At 43.9% G+C, this 7,953-nt stretch overlaps 1 long non-coding RNA gene across 1 annotated transcript; it reads right to left on the bottom strand.

The window, feature by feature from the left end:
- Window positions 1–4,352: 4,352 nt before the first annotated feature.
- On the bottom strand, window positions 4,353–7,645 carry LOC142784500 (uncharacterized). The gene is made up of 2 exons (XR_012888654.1): window positions 7,053–7,645; window positions 4,353–6,759 (listed from the first exon to the last, which is right to left on the bottom strand). It is a non-coding gene; the product is annotated as an uncharacterized LOC142784500 (long non-coding RNA).
- Window positions 7,646–7,953: the final 308 nt, after the last annotated feature.

Here is a 7,953-nt window from a genome sequence, read left to right as displayed (position 1 = left end):
CAAACGTCAAATTTAGAAATATCACTGCCATGAACGAGATTAACTCTATGGCCAAATTTCACTGCAAAAAGCGCTTGAATAACTGCACCTTGCAGGTATGCAATATACATTGCATGAGGTTTTAGAAGTGTGGTGACATTATTAGTTAAGGTTACATTGTTTTAGCGTTGAATTAGCTTTTTAGTCACGTTTACTGTGCTTTTAAAGTTAATATTTCACGTCATCGGTAATTCAGTGACGTCGTTTCATTTCCACATTTTTAAATGAGAGTTATGAATAGTTGATATCCAAGCATTTCTTTAAAGATATGTGACTGGTGTTTATCAAAGGATTACCCTAGAACGAGTGCCGGGGAGGGGAGGGTGGGGGGGGGGAGATATGAACAGTTTATAATTTGAAAAATAAAATTTTCGGCTTTACAAGCCAGAACGTCAATACGATACCAAGGCACGCCATAGTGGGAGGTTTTAAATATTCGAAACCATAGGTCGGCAAAATAAATAGAGCCTATACATAGACTTTCTCAGTAAATAGGCTTTTATCTTAGGACTCAATATAGGGCCCAGCTTATAGCTGAAATTTCAGTCACATATAGGTCACCAAAAATATTTTTCTCTCGAAAGAATTTTAGCGATAGACTGATTTCAATGGAGTAAATCACCCCGACTTTTTTTTTGAATACACCTGAGATAGTCGACAAAACGTTTAGGACGGTTGGCGGGGAACGACCAATCAAACTTTACGTCGATACCTATCACTTTTCGTCTCCACTGTCTCTTTCTAAGTTCATGTTCTTCCTTTCTTGACATTCAACTTCACAGTATTTTAACAAATCCGCATCATATTGGTTCTATAGAAGACAATAGCTTGTGGTATACGCATCTTAAACAAAACTTGGCCATGCACTTATGCCCCATCTCATTGTTTTGTATCGATCATTTCAGCGTTCTCATTTTACTTACGGTATTGCCGCGTGGTTGCGACGTCAAAGAAGATGGTACGTGGGTTGCTCAAGACGACACTTTTTATTGAGTGAACATGTGCATAGGAAAGTGCAAAGTGCTCGAAATTCGTGCTTTACACAGATAGCGGTAATCAGAGCATTGGTCGTTGGTAATATGATCTGTTCGAAGGTACGTCGCCATTTATACACGTAGCATCCATATCGTAGGTGTCTCAAGCTTATCAGAAAATTTTAAAATAATCTAGAGTGTTCGCAGACAGCCAAGCGTCCTTTGCGCAAGGCAACTGATTAATATGTGGTGTTTAACGTTTCAAAACCACCACGTGATTATGAGAGATGCCGTAGTGGAGGACTCCGGAAAATTTTGACAACCTGGGTTTCTTTAACATGCACCCAAATCGCAGCACATAGGCCTACAGCATTTTCGCCTCCATCGAAAATAAAGCAGCCGCAGGTGGGACTTGATCCCGCGACCTGCGGGTCAGCAGCCGAGTATCTTAGCTACTGAACCACTACGGCAGTGCCTTTGCGCAAGACTGTGACATAAAAATACAAGCGAGCGTGGCAGTATAATAATGTTGTCATAAGATTTCAGCAGATGCAACATGTTTCACTGTGGATGCCATTTTCATACAGAACCGTCATCGGGTGGCCCCGCGTTGCACGGTGGATCGACGTCTTTGGGTATTTTGAGAGGGCTAAGTTTCTACCTAAAACATACCGCGTGACGACCGCACTGACGTTGACTGTAAACTTTAGCGAAACGAAGTGCACGCTTCGGTGGGATGATATGCATATCATTAAGAAACTGTTGTGTATTCCTCAAAGGTCTAGATCCTCAATGGTGGAGCAACCCTTCTGGATGAAAGGAATATATCTCCATGTAATGTTTACAGCCAGCCTGTAGACCGCAACAACTAACGGTGTGGGCCGACATCACTCCTGTAAGTCTATTTAGTGATGTATCCGTTACAGTAAAAAGTAACTAAATACCTCACTAGTTACTCAAATAAGAAAAAGGGGAACGTTTCACAGCTCCACGTTATATAGATACATAAAAAAGGTAACGCATTACCGTTACCGTAACCGAAAAAAAACAGAATGAATGTTACCTCTGCCGTAGCTCCGGAGTCATCAGTTTTAATCAATGTGTCTTTGCTGCAAAAACCCACAATGATAATTTTAAATCTCAAATTTATGTTTCACACATACTAACCCAAGCAAGGATTGTACTCAAAATGTTCAATTAACGAGAATTATTTGTACAAATGTACTGAACCTTAGCAATGTCATATAGAAGCTTAATGATGCCTGCACATGTGATGGCTTCTGACTGCAGTGACACAGGATGAAACCATTTTTTTTTCATTGGAGCATTATACACAAAGTGAGGTCCAATAATCCATGGTATTCATGAAGAAACTATCACTGAACTCTCAAGAAATTTACAAATATCGGCCTTTTCTTGATCCTTCAGCACCTCCATAAAGCAAGTCGAAATCGCCACTGTTGGATCTAGCCACCGGAATGGCCCGCCGAGCGCCAGTAGGCAATCACGGAGGCCTACGGATGCCTACATTGGTGCCTTTTTATTAGAGGGGGGGGGGGGGTAGAATCAGGAGATGTCGCGGGGAAAAGGGGGGGACACTTACAAGTTTGTGACACCAGATGTGCCTTGCAGAGCCTTAAGTCTAGAAAACTCACGTCTTGCAACACACATCTTGCAATAGCAGCCTTTTTTTAATATGTTGCAGGTTTTATTTTTGTTTATATAAGAATTCAAATCATGCCTAGAAATCAAATATACAAAAGAACAAAGGTTCCCAGCACTCGTAATTGCATTGTTCTATTGTGTCTTTTTCGGAACAAGTCGAGAGTGGCAGTTGCTATTTCGATTTCTTACACATCTTATGGGTATTGAGCACGTGAACACGCTACAAAAAAGCATTGAAAAGTTTAATGTTTTAGACATACTTATCAAGCATTCTTATTTGTGACGTTTTTAAAAAGAGATTTTAATGGGGCCCACTTGGAAGGGGTGTCCCCCTGCCCTAACCAAACACAAAGGGGTCGGGGAGTCAACGTTCTCTGCAGGCGTGGTCAACGGACGCCCAGCTCGTGACCAGTATGGGCTGTCTATCTGAGCAAATATTGCATTTGCTCTCATTTGCACATATGACCATCGACAGGTTTTTGTCTTGGGGGGATGCAAAGCCTTCTTTCAACTTGCATCACGACTGATGGAGTAGGTCGTGTTGGTGTCACTAGAGTGGGTAGCAAGTGCTGGTGGAGCTTGAAGCGTTCAAGTGTCCTTTTTGCACCACCCTCCTCGCCCACGCCCATGTCTACACTTTATTTATTGAACACCGCACTGAGAACTAGTTGAATAAATGCGCAGATTTGTCTCCTTCCGCATACTATACCGCTGCATAAAAGATTCTCACATTGTGAAAAGTAGGTATTTTGATTCGTTTGAAGGAAAGTTACATTCAAAGCATGACAGATACTCAAAAAAGCGGTTTCATGCAATCGTAATAAGAAAACTCGAAGCAGAGGTGCTTCTTCTTTTGTGCAGCGTACAATGTAAAAGTAAGATCATATCCGGAAAAAGCGAAATGAGTGACGTGCGTCACTGCTTGCTCATTGTTCAATGAAAAAAGGTTTCATGAAGTATGACGTTGCCAACAACAACAACAACAAACTGATGCATCTTAAATTTAAAAAAAAGCAAAGTGCTGCACATTTACCGTAGAACATGGACATAGATTGAAATACGCGTTATTTTTTCATGAAAGCGAAATAAAAACTATTTTACAAAACGCTTTGCATTCATCGGGATGTCGACACATCTGTGTAGTGTCATTTATGCTATTTGGATTAAAATTCCTGAATTTCAACTAATTCAGTAACCTGTGGCGGAAGAGCCTTTTGAATTTTCAGTTTCGGTTTCTGCGCCGCCGCCGCCGACGAAAATTGGCCGCACGCCGCCGCCGATGAAAAAACCGGCGTGCGCCGACAACGCCGCCGCCGACTCTGGACGACCCCCACGCCGCCGCCGGTCAAAATCGCCTCGGCGCACACCTCTAGTGGTAGCCATAGAGTTTCCCACAATACTTACTAGAGGGAACTCTGGCGCTAGTGTCTATGGGAGTTGCAAGCTAGGAGGATATATATAAAAAAATTGCTGGAGTGGAAGCCGCCTATACTTACCCATAGAGCACAGTGAAGCCGGCGGCGGCCATCTTGTGGTGGGCAGGAAGGCGGCCGCGTAGCATATAGTGCACTTCCGCGGCCGTTTTTTTTTCGCAAATGATTGCTGCTAGAGAAGTAAAAACGTGCTCACATAGTCGCCGATACACTGGCAGTATTTAAAGAGACTACAGAACGGTTCGTTTTTCATGTGTTAAAATTTTATTTGTACAGCTTTCTCAGCCTTTAGCCAACATGAACGTTATGGCAAAGTTGTTTCACTGATTCCTAAAAATGACGAGTCTTGAAAGCAAAGACCTAACTTTGTCTTTCACGAGTTCCCGGCTTCGTTCCTTTGTCATGTGGTGCAGCCTGATCTTGATGTACAGCTCCAATACTTGCTTGCTCAAGTTGTAAATATGGTTGTCCAACACGTCGACGTCAAAAAGATGTTGTTCCAATTGTGAAAACCACCTCTTTTCCAGTGATTGACTCAAAATCTCCAGGACTAGTTGTTTGGTATTGGCATGTATGTTCTTAAGGCATTGAGTGGAAGCCTGCAGTCGACGCAGCCCCTTTTCCGCTGTTTCGCACAGTGACACAACGTCTTCGGAAGGGTAAAAGAGTCCACCTCGATTTTTTTGTCTCACCAATAGAGATGTATCCGCTCCATGAAGAGCTTCTATGCACAACTCACAGGTGTTTGTAGTAGCGATTTTGCGAGCGACAAAGCCTGCAATGTAAGGCACGACAGAGCAAACGAATGTGGAGAGGCTCTCTGGATAGTCAATTCGGTCTGTGTAATCGTGGTCCTCTGGTTGTAGGATGGCACACCTTCGCGATGTGACCTCAGTGGTTGCACAAAATGTAGTGGCAGAGGCAGATGCACCCAGAATAGAAACAATATCTTGCGAACAGTTGCCTGAGGTGGACGATCTCACTTCTGTCTGGACCAATAGACGCTTGTAAGCTGCCATGAATTGGGCAGCTGTAGGGTTGTTGTTGAACCCCCCACGTCCTCGCACACAGCCAAAGAAAGTTTCTGCGTGATCTTGACTCATCTTGTGCGTGAGCAGATAGTTAAGTTGACCTTCATGAACGAGTTCCTTGAAGATACTTTCTGTGCTCTGTATACACACAAGAAAACCCACAAATCCTGTCCTCTTTGTTCCCTGCAAAAGTGGTCGACCGAATGGGTCTTTTAAAGCACATATGTACTCTCGAGCGTCGGCAAAAAATGGTTTCCAACAAGGCTCATTTTGCTTTCGAAGGGGGGCTTTGTATGATTTTGCAAACGCATTTCTGGAGTTTAGCAAATCGAAGAGATGATCAAATACCCTCACAAATTTTGCCGTGGCACTAGTACCTCTAAACTGTGGCAGCTTCAGCGTTTGCTCGCAAAATTCAAGAGCGTCTGCGACTGAAGCGCTGAGTGCCTGAACTGCGAGCCGTACCTTCATCTTTTGCTTCTCCCACTGCATATGCACCTTAGTTAGCTTATTGCCAAGGCGGAGCCCTTCCTCGCGCTGTAAAGCCTCCAGTGCCTTTATGTAAGCCCATTTTATGTGGTTTCCATCAACATCAGTGATGTAACACATTGTTGCCAGTGAATTTCTAATCAACTTAATCATGTGGCATGGGTCAAGCAGGATATGCACATCCCTTGACTCATCAACTGGGTTTTTAAAGGATGTGGAGAACTCGACAGGATCAGGCTTCAGTTCTGCACCAAGGCATTTTGCCATAGTGAAATTTGATGACGCACCATCAAATGTTAGACTGACAACTTGAACTTTCACAGATTCCAGTCGTTCAATGCATTGTTTTGTTAGTTCAGCCCTCTCAGAACCAGTGAGCGAGTGGATAAGAAAGTAGCCGACTGGAATTTTCAGCCTCATGTTTATGCCAACAACAATATAAACACAAACATTTGTGGCTTCAGGAAGGCTGTCATCATCAAGAGATGCTCCAAAATCAACGTAGCCAACTACCCTGTCTCCGACAAGTTCAACATGTTTCCTAATCGACATATCATCGACAATCAGAGCGCAGTAAAGAGTTTCAGAGCGACCTTGAACCAACTTCTCCAAGAAAGAAAATGCTTCACCTGTAAAGCCTGGTTGGCCATCAACAGACCTATACCATTCTCTGATTGTGCGCTGCGAAGGGAGGGCGTCATTAAACTTTGATCGCACAAATTCGTAGGCTGCTGGTGAGTAGAAATGTAAAGTTAGTGCAAACGTTCGCAGCTCTGGAGGGTATTTACCTCCACTTTCTGTCCGTGCCCGGTGAAGCAGCTGTTGTATGTCAGGAGAAAATGCTGCATCGAACATCTTGGAGCCCTCTTCTGACAAAAGCTTTTGTTCTTCGATGCCTCTAATAATTTCTTCAGCGGTGATTTTCTTTTGTGTCAGCCTTCGTTTGCTCTGCTGCAACGTTTTAATTTTTTTCTTCAAGTGCAATCTTTCGTCTTCTGTTTCCTGCAACTTCGTCTTGTACCACTGCTTTGATGGTGATACAGTGACATGATCTTCAGTATTTAAGGCCTCTTGCTGCTGAGCAGGACTGCATCCTCGAGGTTTTGGTGCTGGCCGCTTCCTTTTCACCTGAAATAAGCACATAGTGGAAATTAACTACTTTTAGAATGATATATATACTTCAATTATTGCTCATAACATGAATATATGTATTCACGAAAGCATGTTCGGGAACATTCGACAATGATCATGCGCTAATCGTGTGTTGAGCGATATTGTAAACGAGCGAACGGGACGAAAAGCTCGCGAGGAAACAGGCAGCAATGCAGTCACGTCGACAAAACACGACAGAAGAGATATGTCTACGTCATTCCAACCTCCTTGATGTCAGAGCACTATATCTGCGAAGTTCCGATGCTTACCGGTGCCTGGAGGTGGGCAGGAAAAGCAGCGAACGAAGTCGGCACACTTCCCGCTTTCAACCTTGTTGTTTGTCCGGTCCGGTCAAAACACGCCGGATCAAAGTGCGCAGAGCAAAGGCGATCTTTATCTGTCGGTTTCCAGTGTTCACGACGCACAGCTCGCTCCCATAGGTTCCGTGTCTCAGCATCTTTTGCAAACCTGCCAATAATTTCCAAATATTAATTCCTTAAGCCTACCAATGAAAAACACGAGTCAGCCGTATTAGACCGCGTAAGCACTACGTGCTTTCAGTACGCACCTGTGAAATGTGATCTTGGAAGCAGGAATCGCGCGATTTGTGCACCCATACGCTACGCAGGATTGTACCATGCTCGCTTGAATCGAGCCGCACGCATTCGAATGCACTGCAGAGACACACTTGTCAAGGAAAGACAGGCGCACGAACCGCAATCCACCGTCGCTGCAGGTGAACTGGCAGCGCTGGCCGCCACCGAGCCAGCCGAGCCGAGCTTTCTGCCCACCACAACATGGCGGCGCTGGCTTCACTTGAAGAGCGCTCCCTCCACTCCAGCAATTTTTTTATATATATCCTCCTAGGTTGCAAGTTAGTACACACATTTGTCTAATGTTCGTACTTCTGGCCTGCTTCTGGCTCCGTGTGTGTTCGTGTGGCTTGGAGCTGTTTTTTCACAAAAACATAAATTAGCAAATGTTCACCGTTTGCGCTTCACAACCTTATTCTTTTAAGCTTACTATTTTGAATCAAGTCTATAAGTTCAAAAGGGTTTGTTTTTTTTTCTTTTAAAACAAAACCGTAACCAGTAATAAACGAAGCCGCAAGTACGATTCGCCGCCCGCAAGTACGAGGACTAGGCAAATATGTGTACTACCCATCATTCC

The sequence above is a fragment of the Rhipicephalus microplus genome, unplaced genomic scaffold, assembly GCF_043290135.1.
Source record: "Rhipicephalus microplus isolate Deutch F79 unplaced genomic scaffold, USDA_Rmic scaffold_14, whole genome shotgun sequence".
Classification (NCBI taxonomy): domain Eukaryota; kingdom Metazoa; phylum Arthropoda; class Arachnida; order Ixodida; family Ixodidae; genus Rhipicephalus; species Rhipicephalus microplus.
This window is presented reverse-complemented; position numbering and strand designations above follow the sequence as displayed.